Source organism: Gymnogyps californianus, chromosome 2 (assembly GCF_018139145.2).
Source record: "Gymnogyps californianus isolate 813 chromosome 2, ASM1813914v2, whole genome shotgun sequence".
NCBI lineage: Eukaryota > Metazoa > Chordata > Aves > Accipitriformes > Cathartidae > Gymnogyps > Gymnogyps californianus.
In genome coordinates this window covers 3,006,861-3,023,871 of record NC_059472.1, presented here as the reverse complement: position 1 = coordinate 3,023,871, position 17,011 = coordinate 3,006,861, and the positions used below count along the sequence as shown (strand labels likewise).

General features: G+C 40.1%; 1 protein-coding gene across 4 annotated transcripts in view; it reads right to left on the bottom strand.

Annotated features, from left to right (window-relative positions):
- TSNARE1 (t-SNARE domain containing 1) overlaps nt 1–17,011 on the bottom strand; it is a 487,146-nt gene that overhangs the window by 77,050 nt on the left and 393,085 nt on the right. The gene's annotated exons all lie outside the window — the stretch shown is intronic.

The window sequence follows — 17,011 nt, the reverse complement described above, 5'->3', positions numbered from 1 at the left end:
TGCCTACATATTTGCCGCTTTCCAATAATTCCGCGCAGTCTTCCCATTCCCCCTAAGTCTCTTGCATTTTCCATGCCTGCAATCTATCTCAAGATATTTCATTTAAATGAAAATATTGCAGCCAAATCAAAGAAGAAAACTATTGAAAAATGTCCAAGTGTCCCACCCTGAAAAAGGTAATGTAAACGTTTTCTCTAGTGCCTCCATGCTTTGGAGAAAGATGGGGGATGTGAGGAGGAATAGGGAGAAAGGAGTTTGTCCCATCAGTAAGGGTGCACTTTTTAGCGTTTCTAGGAAATTTGGCTCAGGTATGACTTCTCTCAAACCCTTGTCAAGATACACTCATGTTCAAAATCTGAGATAATTTTCACCATCTGCAAGCGTCTCCTATCAGGATGAGGATAGGAGCACAACGTTTTCTGCGTTGGTTTGCCTAAAAGCAGACAGGGGCTGATGTTAAGCCTGTACACACAGATTTAATTGCTGCATTTGCTAACTTCTGAATGCTTGAATTAGCAATCTTAATATTCCCTTAATATACTTGGTTTTTTAATGGCTGAGACATCATTTGTAATAACACATGATAATGGCTTACATTTCTATCATGTCTTTCAAGGCAGCAGGCCTCCAATGTGATTTACAAATTCACTATAAAGAGGATTATTTTTTTCCCAGCACTGGAGTGAAGCCACCTACCTCTGGCAGCTGTTTAAATTCTACATAGCAAATCTAGCCAGCAGTTTAAAGCAGGTAATGACTATTGTGTGTACCCAAAACACCAGAGAGCCTGCACTTTCCCAAAACACAATTTGCCCAAGGTAGCAAAGCAAATGCCCTTATACTTTTGCAGAAACCACCTTGAGATGCTTAACAGCCCCACACAGGCAGATTCACAAAGACTTTAACTCCTCCAACAATTCAAACCCAGAAACACAGTTGCAAGGGAACAGAGCAGAGAGAGAAGGATTCGACCACATTAAAGCAGTGCTGTGCTCAGAGAAAGCCTTCTTGCTGAGCAGTGTTTATTAGTTAGATTATATTATCGTATGAATAGGACTACTTGGCTGGATTGGAAATGACAATCCTTGGGTCACTGTGCTGCTGATTTCACCCTTCGAGCCCAGCTTTTCAGCCAGCTTTCAACCCACCTCACTTATCTAGTCTGTACGTCATCAGTTTTTCTATGAGGGAGTTACGGGAGCCAGTGCAGAATGCCTTGATTGCAGAACCAGCTGAGGAAAGATTTGGCTCATTCTCTGCCCTGAAAAATGCTTGGGCTCCCCAGGTTGGCTCCTTACGCCAATAACAACCAGATCAAACTTTGCACAAGCTTATAAGGACTAGAGCCAAAGAAAGTGTATAGTCTGGCTCAACTCCATTGGTGTTAATGGAACTACTCCAGTATACCCTTATGAGATTCTGGTCCAAAGAAGTTCATAATTTCTCCTTAGTACCATGTGTATAGCTATATGCAACATTCTTATTTGAAAATTTCTAATAAAAATAAAATGCTTGGTAAAGGGTGGAGCATCAGCCATGAAAGATCTTCAGACCATCCTCAAACAAATGCAAGTGTCAGATAAAGAAAACAAATGCAGTTCTGGGGGTAGAGCAAAAAATTCATATAATAATATTTTTCACATTGGGACTGAAAGAAAGGATTTTCTGTCTTCAAAGCACAGTGTTCTTGAACTAAGACTTGCCTTCAAATCTCAGCAGTAATTAAGACAAATTACCCTCAGTGTAAGTCTGCAGGCACCAAAGAACAAACTGAAGGTTTAAGCTGGTCTGATTCTGTCACTGGAAGGCAGCTGTACCTATAAACATCACTCAGTACATTACAGTAACCGATCCACAAAAAAGCTCCTCCCAGCCCTATGAATCATAAGTAAAACCAATTTTTGGAAGGGATTCCAGGAAATACTGTGCCATCAACGCCTCAGAAAGTCAGTGTTAGGAGCTAATGAAGCTCCAGAGTGAAAATGTCACAGAACCATAATAGGCAGTATTCTGTGTTTGTATTTTCATTAGACCAATTGATATTATTAGAAAAAAAAAACCAACCTCAAAAGCAGAAAAGACTTATCTTACTTGTTTCAAAGTCTGTCTGTTTTTTCTTTACCATGTCCGCTGATTTAATATAGGGCATTAGTTCTTACAAACTTCACTCACCGCTATCTCTAGACCATCATTAACATCACTCCTATTCTAGAAGTATCTCTACTACTGCTAAAATATTACCATCATTAGCATGTCAAGCATTGATTGACAGGCACAAACTATCATGCATTACTTCATAGTGGTGTAGAACAGAGCTGACTTCTGCTGCACTGAGTTTTAAATAGATCTCTAAACATGGTAAGTAGGGTTTTTCTGGTACTGAAGTCCAAAGAGTGTAGAGAAAAAATGTTCCAATAACAAGATTAAGAGAATGTTCCTTAAATAAGAAACCCCAAGAGAACCACCAGGTTTTGCAACCAAGAATACTATTAAAGCTCAAGACTGATTTTTCCTCCCAGGCATGCTATTTTTCACTAGTTTACAAGCATTCACCATGTCACTGCTGCTCCTTTGCAGTATGCAGACTACTTGGGAGCAAAGTGCTGAGGAACAGTGAGTAAATTGAGATCAGGCATGAAAATCTTACTTGTGAAAAGTGACAAACTGTGTGCTAGGAACTCAAGGAATGTACACCTCCACACTTTGCCTAACACAGCACAGATGTACAGGCACACTAAAAGCTATTTTACAGCTTCTTAACTCCATATATACCTATATGTGGGTCTTCACCTGTTCAAAGTAGATCTCACAGAGACAAGCCAAGAGTTTTAAATAATTGCCAAATGAGCACCATTAAAGGACAAGAGGATATTTCCTTCCAACTACTTACTAATGTCTGTCACAAGAAGAAGTGGATTAAGTCACATCTAGTGTAACACCAGTGAAACTAAGAAGAAATAGCAGTGCCTCCATATCATTTTATTGGGTGGGACAGAATTAAACTTGAGGCAGCATGATTTTGTGTAGATGCCATGGAGAATTGGTTAGGCTATCAAAATTACTGACCTAAGCTTTTGTTTAAACCCAAACAAGCTCTTAAAGGTTTGAATAGTATTTTTACTCTGTTATTTTTTTGTTTTCACATTGGCCTATGAGCTTTCAGCTTTCTGATGGATTAAATGCACAAATGCCAGGAGGTAGCCTGAGTTGATACTGCACTTCTACTTCTATGAGAAAGCACAAAGTATTGGAAAATTTTGTGAGAGAGAGTATTCTCCTGAGGTTTTCTGCTCAGTTTTACAGATGGAGATCCAGGGAAAGTCAAACAAAGAGCAGAGTTCAGGACCCATAAGAACAGCATTCAAATATAAAGACCAAAAAAAAAAAAAAATCTCAAAATAGCAGGCAATGCGGAGAACTGTACAGGCAGATACAGCACCTATGCCTCCTTTTCTCATTAAATTGTTATGTGATCCTTCATAAGTCATTTAACATCTTCGTTCCTTAATTTCCCCTTTTATAAGATTAGGGATGTTAACATCATTAAATAAATAGAGCAAAAGTAGGGACACCTGTGATGATGGATCTCACTATTTGCTAAGATCAGCACACGAGCACCGGGGTTTTTTAATATCCAGTTTGTATGTGGATGGGTTTTTCTTTATTTTTGTTTTAGGTAAAGCAGTTCAGCCATTTCTAAGATTAGAAGCTTTAACATCTTCCTGGATGATGGCACTTCTCCCTAATTATGTAGTCACACAACAGAGTTATGGCTATGGCACTGGAGCTCATATTGCAGAGGAATAAAATGTAGTCCCTTCTTTCATCTCTCAAACAACCATTTGGAGCTCTCTGCAGCATTATCCTTAAATACATGTCCTAAACTGTATTTTACTCTGAACTAAGCTAAGGTGAACAATGTCTGATATGAAAGTTGAAAACGATCACAGGTCTAAACATTTTACTGTTCATCAGTTCCTGGCAATAAGACAGTATTCAGAAGCATGCTGCATTACTCACTGCCATCAAAGCTGTGTGTTTCCTGCATCTATGTCAAAATCCTTGTGTATTTACAAATTGTAATGAATTCTGAATAAAAGAGATCATTGTTACAGAAAATGGAATATCAGCATTGCTTCACAAATGGCCTTGGAGCCCGTCCCTGTTGGTCAAAATCGTAACCCCCAGGTCTAGGCGCAGTCTAATCAGCGCTGCCAACACAGAGGACTTTTTATGTGAAGTGTGTAGTAATAATCTGACTGTGATAGACAACATAATAGAGTTCTATGAATGTCACAAAGCATAGTGCCAACAGTCTCTCCTACAGAGCATATCCATTACTAGCAGTGATGAGAGGACGATCTGCAAAGGAAAGAATTAAATGAAATTAGGACTCTTTAAGGGCAAAAGCGAAAATAGCTTTCATGTTTGAGTTTTATCTCATTGCAAGGATGGGAGAGTGCAGAAAGCAACTAAATGTATTAAATCCACCATATCTTTGTATATGTGTGTATGATTTCTGTCATGGTGCCAATTTGTAGCCAGTTTGCAAGATTCACATTAGAAAGTACGTCTATTCCACCTGTTTATGCTGTGTAAGGAAAAAACAGTCTGTAAACATTTCCTCCAATGAACAAGACAGCAGAGAAATGTGATTCTCCAGCATGGTAGAAACAGGGGCATTTAGCCAAAAGACAACATGTCACTCAACTATAACTAACTTCTAACAAAGAAAAAAAAAAAAATCACTTACATACCATCTAAAGAAATCTTTGTAGAGATGCACAGCCAACAAATTAATAAACTGTCAACTAGGCTAAGTCTAGAAAGTCTTTATGTAGTTCATTTTGTTATGACATGGTTTTCTTAAAAACATGCTGGGTGGTTCTCCTAGCCTGCTGAGAGCATGACGATATTAATCAGTTTCCAGGATAAGGCTTATCTGCAAATCCTCCCAAACTCCTGAAACCTGAACTGAATGATCGGTTGGAAGCTCTGAGAAAATTTCTAAAGTAGTTCTGAGCACTTCCACCTAAACTGAAACCTCCATGGGAGATTATGCACTGGTGCTATTTGGAGAACAATTCAAAGGCAGACGTCTCCAGAGAGGTCCCGCTTGTGGAATTTTTTGAGGTTGACATTCAAGAAACCAGATATTTTTGAAGACTCTGGAGAAGTGAAGGGAACCTCTGAACTTGTTAAGTGTCCCAGCTTTTTTTACATGCAGCTGATCAAAGCTTTTAATTCTCCATTCCTTTTCTCCCAGCATCTATGACAAGAGCTTAAATAGTTGAGCTCCACATGGGAAAGAAACCATATAGATATCTGTATGGGTACGTGTATATTTTCACCTTTCTGCTTGTCAAAGCCTCTGTACTTAACATATTAATTTACTGAGTCTAACTTTTTAATGCTAGCTCCTTCAAGTCATTAGAGCTCCTTTTTTTTCATTATAATCCTCTTATTTGGTAATCAGTCTGAGTCTGCCTGTATTTTTTAAGAATATTTTAAAGTTTCTGGTGGAGATCAAGGAAAGTTCTCTTGCTCTACTTCACAAACTCCAACTTATTATTAGTTGGTCGTTTGGTGCGACACTTAGGCTAGTCATTTTGTTGCACTTCTCTATTTCTTGTATTGCCCTTTATGAATGGAAACATTACTTTTCTTTTAAATACATTATGGCTGTTGAAAGTTGACCAGCAGAAAGCTAGAGGAATTAAAATGGATATGGCAAAGATCGTAATAGCTACTGTAATGAGCTTCAACTGGAAGAACCACCAACAGACCCTTTTCTTTAGTGAGTCATTCCAAAAATTGGTCATAATGCATTTCTTAATACTCTTAGTTATTTGACACACAAGACTGTCTTTGCACAAGAAATCTGAGAACATGAACTAATCTCAAGACACCAGGCAGATATTACATCATGAGCAACAAACTTCCAGTCACCTCTGACTCAAGTTTCTATTTCTAAAGATCAATAAATCCACCCCTCACCATTACCAGCCTTCCTACTGTTCACTATATGTACATTAAAAGGCAGAGAAATCATTAATGCATAGCAACATCACATCTCAGTTTGAACGCATCAAAGAAAAGTCCTCACAATCCCTTTGCATCTCAGCTATAGGGCACAGTAAAACTCACTGAAGCAACAGGCAACAACAGACTCTTAACAGAAGTTTAACAGCTCTACTATTCCCTCTGTGATCTTTCAAACCCTATTTAAAGATAGAACTTCATTTATCCACTAAAGCAAAAAGCTGTAGACAGCAAGCTGCTTACCCTTCTTTCTCAAATCTAATGTTTAGTGGGGGAAGGAAAAAAAAAAAGAAGAAAAGAAGTCAGCATAAGGGCCGTCCCACATCAACTAATCTCTGCAGCGAATTAATTAAACAATTACATTAGCCAAGCCTTCACTTCTGACATGGCAGAGCTGACATTAATTGGGCCACAATCAAGATAGTAATTCAGGTTAATTGGATTTCCACTGTCAGCAGCTATCAGCTTGTTTCAATATGCTGCTGTCATTTAAGAATAATTAATCATGGATGACTTTATTGGATGGCACGGGTTGACAGCTGATGGCATGGTGACGCTTGAAAAAGTTGGTGATTGCTGTAGGCCCGCTGAACAGGAAAGCTGGTTTCCTTTGTAGAGATTATTCTACCGCCACTGCACGTCGAGACCCAAAATTTGCCACATAAAGTGTTGAGACAGTGATATTTGCTGACTCTTGCACACATGCAGAGAGAAAAAGAGTGGGCTGGAGAAAGAAACAGCCATTCCCACTGAAATAGCACTGCAAAAGGTCAGAGGGATGTGCATGTTCCACTGCAGCCTTCAGGCACACAGTTATTGTTTGGCTATCGCTACAGCAACAAAGGATTCAATAATACAACAGTTCACATGCTGTAAGAGCTGAAATGCCAAGCTTGATCTAGTGTTATTTGCTTTTCTCCATTCATAATAGGCCATTACTTTGGTTAACATCTGATAATATAATTTATTCAATCTGTTGCCAGAATGTCTGCAAAAATGTCAAGGAACTTATGAAGCCAAGTCTTTATTTATTAATAACTTGGAAAAAAAAAGGCGATGAAACTGTTGTGGGGAAGTGGGGGGGGAAAGCTAAAAATTAAAGTATAAAATGAAAATAATTTAGAGTGTTCCATAAGGAGTAGTAGGAATACATTATGTTTCCAAAAGAAAAAAGCAATTTAAACTTCAGGAAAGAAAAAGCCTTAACACCAAGTTCTATTAGACTATGTAATTATTCCCCAAGGGGGAAAATAAACATATATATTTAAAATTAAAGTACAATTTTAGATTATTCATGACAGAGTGCTAAAAAATCATATCAGAATTGGCAATGCTACTTTGATAGCTAGACAGAGAAAATTTTCTATATCAGGAATATGATGAATGTATTGTGTAACTACCAGAAACCAATTCTAGATGGATGGAGTACACAGAATCAAATTTCTAAAGGAAAATCAGACACCATGGCTGATGAATTTGGCTCCCTCTGTTTTAGCAAATACTGGACAGAAGACTGGCACGTGCACTACTCAAACAACAGAGCACAAATTCCCACTTTGAAGATATTTTCTTGCTGTCACTCAGAGAAGCCTGATTAGGCAGAAGCATCCATTAACCAAAGTGGGCGAGAGGAAGCCATTTGTTATGACCTCTCTTCAGTGCAGGTCTGACAGTGCTGTAGATACAGGTGAGCAACACACGTGAAGTCCGTACCCGGGGCAGGGGGGTTCAATTCAGTGAACTGCTCCAGCTTTTTACCTTCAATTATAGCCAAGACCTGGTTGCCTCCTTTCTCTCATTTTCTTGGGAAATTCTTGTTTTTAGAACATGCTTCTCTGTCAGGACGCAAATACAACAGCCTATTTGAAACTAGAAGAATCCTTGCGGAAATCCAACCTAATCTGAGCGATAGGCAAAAACATCTAAATGCATGGCTTTATTGTGTTTAATGTCTCTGATTCAAACTGAGTCCTACCATATAGAAAATTTTCTCCGTCTAGCTATCAAAGTAGCGTTGCCACTTTCTTAGGCGGTTGCTATTTAAAAGAGGACTGATAGAGAATGTCAGTCAACTGTTTTGTTTTGTTTTGTTTGCTGGTTTTTTTTTAATCCACAATCCTGCTAAATCTTATCATATGCGTTATTAAATTGTGGGTGTACATTAGTTCTATAACCAGGGAGTCTCCGAATAAATAGCCAAAATGCTGCCCTACAAATGTACATTACAAACAGTTTATGCTTATCAGATTATCTCTGTGATCACTGCTGACACATAAAAACTGAATCTGAAACTACATGGTTTTTCAATCTTTTTTTCCTTCGAAACATATCCCCTTAAAGCTTGATGTGCTCTGTCATTAGTCCTGTAATTTGCAAGAAAGCAGGTATTCTATTTGTCAGTCCCCTTCCTTGCTCCCAAGAGCTCCGAACTTCTTTGCCAAATTCAATCACATCTGAGAGAGGAACAGAAGCCTCCAAAATACTTATGTTCTCACGATGCTTGGTGCCTTGTAGAGAAGACACCCGCTGCTTTGGTTTGGCAGCAGCTAACTGGTCAAACAGCAAATAGTGCAGTTTCTGGAAATGGCATGTTTTTTCAATTTATGTATAGTGGGCTTTAAGCAAAGGGGAGAGACGTAAGAAAAAGAGAAATTTAGGGTGACAATGGCCACAGCTGACAGCAAATTAGACATTATTAATTCTGCTGCTTGCAGAAAAACTTGCTTTTCTGTCCAATAATTTCAGAAAGTGTTTCTGTGTTGCAGTGAAATGTAATTGCCTATTACCCATGAAAACTACTGCCTGGCCAAAAGGCTCGGTAGGTTGCAATGGCAATATTTGAGGAAGAGCTGGTAGCAGGCAAAAATATGATAGAATAATAATTCATTTTTCACTCTCCTATTCTCTTTATAATGCAAAGGTCCCTTTTGGATCTGGTCTCACATAACTTCTCTAACCAGGAAATATGGGACAAAGCAGAAAACAGAAGCCATGCCTCTCAATCAAGAAGACAAAATGCTGCATGAGGAGCTGGTTTGACAACGAACACTGCTACCAGCCTTTTAGCAGTAAGGAGGCCAAAGACTGAACTGATCATGAATATTAGACTATACTCCCATCTCCAGACATAACAAAAAAATGAAAGACAGTGGGAGCAAAGGTTGGCTTCACAGGCCACTATTTCTGCACTGGAGGTTTTGCTCTTGAACGGAGGATTTTCTTCTCCGTAGTCCCAGTCCACCGTCCTTCAGAAGCTCTTAAGTTAGTAAATGTATTTGAAAAATAGGAGAAGACTAAGCAAATAAGTGAGTTAAATTGCACTTACCATGTGAACCATGGGAGTCTGTTCCAGTAATGCCAAAGCAAAGCTAATGATGAGTGGACATAAAAGCATGCTCAATGGAGTTGTAAAGTTTTTGGACTGCTGTTGCCTTTCAACTGTCCACTAACATCTGATCTCTCATGCTTCAAGGAGCTTGTAGGCCATGCCACTATTACAAAGGGCTGCCATCTTTAAAAACTGTCATTGGCACTGGTGCCAAGAGGTGGGAAAAAGGAATACCCAGTGAAGTTGGAGCTGTAACTCCAATGCCGTTCTGGGCATTAATCCATATACCTTATTCCTTGCCAAATTTTGTTTTATTTTTTCTCATTGCTTTCGTGCAAAGATCTTGGAACTGTTTTCATTTTTTGCTTAAATAAGGCTCAGAAGATGATCCAGATGGCAGGCAGGTGAATGTAGCATTGTTATTTTTTCATCTTGGAAAGACACACAGATGATGTCTCCAAGAAGGAAAAAATACCCATACCTTTTGCTCCACCTGTTCAATGGAACAAAAATTATATTAACAGACTAGGGGGGAAATTTTTCATTATTTGTTTGTTTCACACAGCAAAACACCATGAGAGTGGAATAGTTAATTTTTTTATAATTGTCTGCACTCATAGCTTAATCCCTCAGAGCTTTGAGGTAGACAATAGCAGAAAAAAACAAGGTGCTTCTCCTTGGATGCTTATGTAGAAATACTATCTGCTGTAGCTTATTCTTTTAAAAAAATGTGAATATATCTCTCAAATTTACAGGTACCTAGTACCTGGGTGCTACTGTATACTGAAAAGACAGAATCAGGCTCATCCTTTTAACCTCCTGTTGGAACAGCAGCTTACAAGAAGGAGAGGTGAGTAGCAATCTAGTACCTAGCATTTTCTGAGGTGAGCAGGAAAGTCTGGAGCTTCACTCAAATTCACAGCCTGCACACTCAGCCTGTAAAATCCCTGCAACTGGAGCCTTTTTGGATACATCAGGCTATGATGTTCAAACCAATGGAACTGAAATAATTACTGTCTTTCTGTAATTAGTTCTGTTGATCTCATTAGCTGGGCTCGGGTGTTTATCTGTTGATTGTAGTCTTGTAACTGCCATGAATCAATAAATGAGTGTATGGGTGTTGTGGTAGAAGTGAAAAATTACATGTTTTTTAAAGAAAGTTTCTCTTTTTCTTAGACCTCTTCATTTTTTTCTTTACTTCTCCTTGCAGTGGATGATTCAAGTCTTCAGAGGTTTTTTCCAAGAGCATAGAAGTTCTAGGGAAGCAGGCTCCAAAAATCCAAGTCTTCCAGAGGAAAAAAAACGCCACAATATGGGCAACAGCATTTCCACTTATCCATCATCTCCTACCTCAGCTTGGGGTGGCATTGCAAGAGAATTACACATCAAAGGAGAGATGTTCTGAGCCTGTGGCCTATTCAATGCTTAATCTTCACCAGAACAGTCAATGAAGATGCTGATACTGTTCTTAACCAGATTTTCCTAGTTAAGGAACTGGCTTGACCTCTTGTTTGTGTCTAGCTTTTCCCCAGCAGCTCAGCTAAGACGATTCAAGACATAATAGCTATAAGGCAGCATTGAATTTTGAAGCGCATCTCAACGAGTGACACAGAGTCATGTCAATAAAAGGCCAGAGATGTGTCAGAGGTCTAATACCAGAACAAGCACATACTGTTGTGTGTTTGTTATGCATGTACAGACGTTTCTGCTACAGAGATTTACAGTACTGCAACTTGGCAGATGCTGAGCCCTTTCTTTGGAAGGTGAGGGGGTAGCCTATGAGGAGACGAGGGCAATGGATTTAATCTCTATCTGGCAGTTGGTGAGCTGGAACCACATTTTGGGATTTTTACCCCTCAGCTTTCCCAGAAAGTCAGTATTTGGCCTTGCAGACATCCCTTCGTTTCATTGCAGCTTTGTGTTTTTACTTGTGCATCCGACACATGCAGAGGAAAACGAATCTTTTCTAGTTGAATGCTGTCTGGCCAACCATGCTTGAAATGCAAGGAGAGAACGTGTAAAAGGCAGCTGTGCTGCAAAGTTTAACTCTACAGTGCTGAGCTGATCGACCTGACATGACAAAGAATGCTTTCAACTTGCTTGTACGCTTCTGCTGGAAGTCTGGAAAACAAGCAAAAGAAACTGGAAGTTCTTACAGATGAAAACATGTTCCTAAGTGAAATTACGGAATTCTTTTCAGAAGACCAGAAACAAACCACTTCTGACGCTAAGTACTTTCTTATTTAACAGGGCTCAAGAAGGTGAGAGCGGTGGAGAGGGGGACAATAAGAACTCTTTGTCAAAGACACTGTTTCTTATAAAAGAATTATTAATAATTCAGAATTGCAGACTTATTTCTGAACCATTATTGCAGAATAAATCATAATTTTGAACATGCAGTGCTAATAAGTAAAGCTTGGGAGCAGACACAGTGGTGGGGATTTGTTATAACTATCAAAAGAAAACAGAGAAAATGAAGTTACTCCTTAAACACCTGCCTGTTGATGAGAGAAGATTAAAAAATTAAAACCAGAATCTATGTTGTGAAGGGAAATTTCAGTTTGTGAGGAATATGATTAAAGTTGCAAGGAGCCACTAATAATGCATAAAAATTGCAGCTGCTACTTTTTATGTCAGGCTAGTGTAGCCAAGATAAAATGACTTGGTTGCACCTGATTATGATGGATATAGATGAATTACTTACTGGATTGGAAATCTGTAGTTTCCAAGGGATGAGTGATCATGATTTGCTTACACTCCATATGAAAAGCAGAATCAATTCTCAATCAGTAACAACTTATGTACATAATTGGTGCCTCAAAAGGGCACATCTCCCAAAACTGAGAAAGTTCTGAGAAAAATTCACAGCAGAAAGCATGTAAATAGAAAAATGAGAAAGAAAATTGAGAGAACTCAAAAGAACAGCCTAGTAACTGGCCAGCATGCTTTCATCTCACAATCAAAAAATGAAGAGTTTTAGTTAAAACTTCATCCTGATTCAGTGATAAAGTTTAGGCAGCAACTAGAAATTGAAGGAGTTGTACTGTGAATGGGGGATGAATGCCCTCTGCAATCCTCGAGTTCTATATCCAGCAGACTGTGTACGTCCCCGCATTGGTAACCACAGCTCTTACAATGATCTTGCCAATGGCATATCCATAGGCCTGAAGCCCCATGAGGGACACCCAAACCCCACCTTAATCTGCAATATCCCCAAGCCTCAGTGATGATAGATGCTGACAGACAGATTGATTAAATATGTCTCATTTACTTAAGAGATGAAGCTTAAAACTATAAATGTAATACAAATAGACAGAATGTAATGTCAGCTACACATTACAAAGAGAAGCTAAAGGCACCAGTAGACACAATTCCTGGCCAGGCTAAAGAAACAAGTTTTGGGGATTTTGGGGTGAAAGAAATAAAAGAAATCCTAGCAATGTCACAGACCAATTAGGGTGGAGAGAGAACACTGCTATTAAGGACACAAAAATACAAAAACATTCAATACACACTTCTGTTGCATATTTCGGTAATGAAGAATGTTGTGCTTATATCCCTTGATGGATTATATTATGAACACAGAAGGATTTTTTAAACAACTTCTGCAATCTTTCATCAGCAAGTCTGGACAGCCTGTTCCAAAGGGCTCCTAAAGAGACAGCCAAGTAGACTCGTCCCATGGGTGTGTCAAATGTTAATAAATCCTAGGATACAGGGAAAATTCCAAAATGCTGAATGAATGTTTATGTTATACCTCCACTCAAAGAAATGCAAGAGTGGCAAGACAGATAACTACATCATGCTGTTTGACCTCAAAAGAATACAACAACACAGGACTCTACTGAGGATGAATTAAATGGGGTATGGGACTATACCAGCCTATTTATTTATTTATTTATTTTTAACATTAAATATTTGAATTAATTGGATTGCACTCTGAAATGTTAGATAACTGATTGCTGAAGGTGACTGTGAAGATCCAATTGTTAAGTATAAGGTGTTTGACTTCCACAGCCCATAACACTCTGATGGAAAATATATCACTGAAACATTTCCATGAAACACCATTTCCATTTCAAATGAAGAAGCTTGCTTATTTCCAGTATAGACATCACTAAGGAATCAAGTTCAGGAAAGGCAAGGGAAGCCTGAGCCCATCAATAATCCCTCATGATCCATTTCCTGCGACATGGTCATATTCACAAAGCTTTCCAATTCTTCATGCTGTTGTTGAGAAACAGATTGAATGGAACAAGTTCTAACCTGGTTCTCAGCAACAGCCACTAGATCTTACATTTCTGATCTTTGCACCAGTGATCTGAAGTGTGCCAAAGAACACAAGGCAACACACATGACAAAAGAGATCCATCCAAACAAATGAATGCATTTCCATGTAGATAAATGTAAACCCAAACATCTGAGAATGGCAAATATATACACTGGAAATGGGAAACTATTTTAGTAAGTAGAGAGTGCAGAGGACTTAAGAGTCGAAGCAGATAAACAGCTCAAGATGAGCTATTGGTGCAATCATATGTCCACAGGTCTGAGGCAAACCTTGGCCATGCACTGTGGCAACTGGGAGTGGGAGGAGATTTCATGACTGTGCATGACATTGAGGAGATTGGTACTAAAATGTTGAATACTTTTCCAGTACTCATGGCTTAAAATGGATGCTAAGTAACACAACATGGATCAGAAAAGAAAAATGATTTAAGGGTTGGAAAACTGTCTTTCAGTGAAAGACAGAAAATTAAAATCTGTAAATATTTGCAGGGTCAGAAAAAAAAAAGCCATCTATTAAAAGGCTCTTTAACCTGATGGAAAAGACTTCAAAAACGTGTGTAGTTGGAAGCAGACATCAGTTACATTCTAATTAGAAGCAAGGTACAGTGCTTGTGAGGTTGGTTAACCACTGGAACAAATGGTATAATATCTGAGTCTGGTCTGCTAGTTAAGCTTGGACACTTTAGTGTAATAGATGCTTTTAAAAAACACAGTTATGAGACTCAATGGATGAGTAATTGAGCTGATACATAAGCAATCAGACAAATCATCTAATTACTTATGAAAATTGATGCATTATCAATGTCATATACAAAATTCTGTGAAGTTTCAGAGGCGTAGATTTCATAACTTTAATTCAAAGAAGGGAAAAAGAGAGTATTTGAGGCAGCAGGGTTGTGTGCTTGTGCAAAGTGGAAGGAATCTGTATTGCCTAGATGTTGCACTTGTCCTGAACATAAGCTGCATCATTTCCAAATAGACTTATCAAAACTGCGTAAATGCAGTCTATGTAAATATATTCATAAAATGTCATTTGAGATAAAACTATTTATTTATATTTAGACTACATTTCAGATAAAGTACTCTAGAAACATGCAATTTAGACAGATCCATGTGAAGTGTATTTATTTCTTAAGTGGTGCTGTCTACAATGCTACATTAAAAAAAAGGATGCATTGCATTGGGGAGAGATGACAAAACCATGTAGATGTGTAAACAACAGAACTCATTTACTGAGGAATTAGCATTACAGAAAGCATTTATTAGTTCTCCAGTAAAGGTAGCTAACGTCATACTACTTTCTTTGCAGGCGAAGTACTGATCTCATGAACAACTGTGCATAGGCAGGGTGTTTCATCCATACAAAGCCCCACCGACTTCTGTAAGGACCCAGATCTGCACTCCCTTGTAACATATCTAGGAAGTAAGGCTTTGTGTTACCTTCAGTGGTGCTTTGTGTGTGCAGCGAGGTCTATTCATGAGGCTTAAATGTACTTTATGTTATAGGTTGTTACGAAGAACTCTGTGGCTATGTCTAAATTATGTCTATTAAACCCCAGAGCACTTCCACGATCCTGGGAAAGGGAAGTACTCCAGTACATCCCAACACCACAACAGGGCGGAACTGTCTGTATATTCACTGCTCCATATATTTCCAACAAGAAGATACAGGTCCACACGGAAGCTATAGGTTCTTTCAGAAAATGCTTGGTCTGGTGGTTGAGGGACCAGGACCTCATGGTACGGTGAGGCATGCTCTGTACAGAGGCAGTTCCTAGAAAGCAAAGGCCTCAGTTTCAGCCTGGATTCATTTAACTTCAGCTATCTGGAAGTACCAAGTGTGATTTGGACATCTAGGTCCCTCCATAGTAAATAAAGACAGTAGATTGCCAATGGACACTGGAAGTGTTGGAGGATATGTCATCCCATGGTGTCCTGGGTGTCCATGCCCAGGTGTTGGCAGAACACGACTGCAGGGGGAGCCTCTGTGAGGAGAGGCTGGGGCTGCCCCGTGCTGGACACAGCCAGTTCCAGCCGGTCCCAGCCGGCTCCAATGGCCCCACCGCAGGACACAGCCCAGCCCCTCAGCCAAGCTGGGGGCGCCTGGGGGAAACCAGGTTTCAGCAAGGGCCAAAGGCGGCACAGGCAGAGGAGGAGGAAGGCAAGGAGGGAGCAGCAGCAGAGGGAGCCCGAGGGCGGAGGAGGAGGAGGAGGAGGAGGAGGGCAGGAGGTGCTGCAGGCCCGGAGCAGGGATCCCCTGCAGCCCTGGAGAGAGCCCGCTGGAGCAGAGACCCACCCTGCAGCCCGGGGAGGGCCCCACGCCGCAGCAGGGGGATCTTTCCTGCAGGAGCTGCGGCCGTGGAGAGCCCAGGCGGGAGCAGGTTGTCCCTGAAGGACTGCAGCCCGGGGCAGGGCCCGCGCTGGAGCAGGGAGACGTGTGAGGAGGGAGGAGCGGCCGAGAGGGGCTGGGATGGACGGAGCGCAACCCCCATCCCCACCCCCTGCGCCCCTCGGGGGGAGAGGAGTCGGGAGTGAAGGGGTGAAGGTGGGACTGGGAAAAAGGTGGGGGGGAAGGTATTGTTTTAATGGTTGTCTCTGCTTCTCACCATCCAACTCTATTTTAATTGTCAGTAAATTAAATTAATTTTCCCCAAGTTGAGTCTGTGTTGCCCGTGACAGCAACTGATAAGTGATCTCCCTGTCTTTGTCTCAACCCACAAGCTTTTTCATCTATTTTGTCCCCTTGTTGAGGAGGGGGAGTGAGAGAGCAGCTGGATGTGCATCTGGCAGCCGGCCAAGGTCAACTCACTACAGTCCTCCACCACTCACAGTTAAAAAAGCATCTGAACACGGTGGAAATGCTGAGCACGCTGTACTTATAAGACTGCTCAGACAGTGAAGTGTAGATATAACATTTGGGGCTGTAAGATCTTCCATGCCCACAAAGATGACGGAAAGTGATGTTCATAAAAGATGGAGAAGAGAATGCACATAGAGCATCAGTAAGGAAAGATCTACCAAAATGAGAATTAGCTATAAAAAGGACAGACATGCTCTCTGAATTAGAAAGCTTTCTGATAAGGTTTGCCACTCTAAGACTGAAAATGAGCAGAGAAAAAAGCAAGCGGAACTCAGTTCATTTCAATGAGGATACATAGCTGTGTAACACAAACCACAAAACATCCCACAAAGACTCTGGTACCACTGTTACTACAGGTAGTGGCCAGGCTGGTCCAGCCCAAAAAATGTCAGTAGATACTCTTCTGCTTTTGTCACATTGTGAGAGAAGAAAAAAAGATGGATGGGGAAATCAGCAATAGCAACTTGCAAACAACTTGACGAACAAACAAG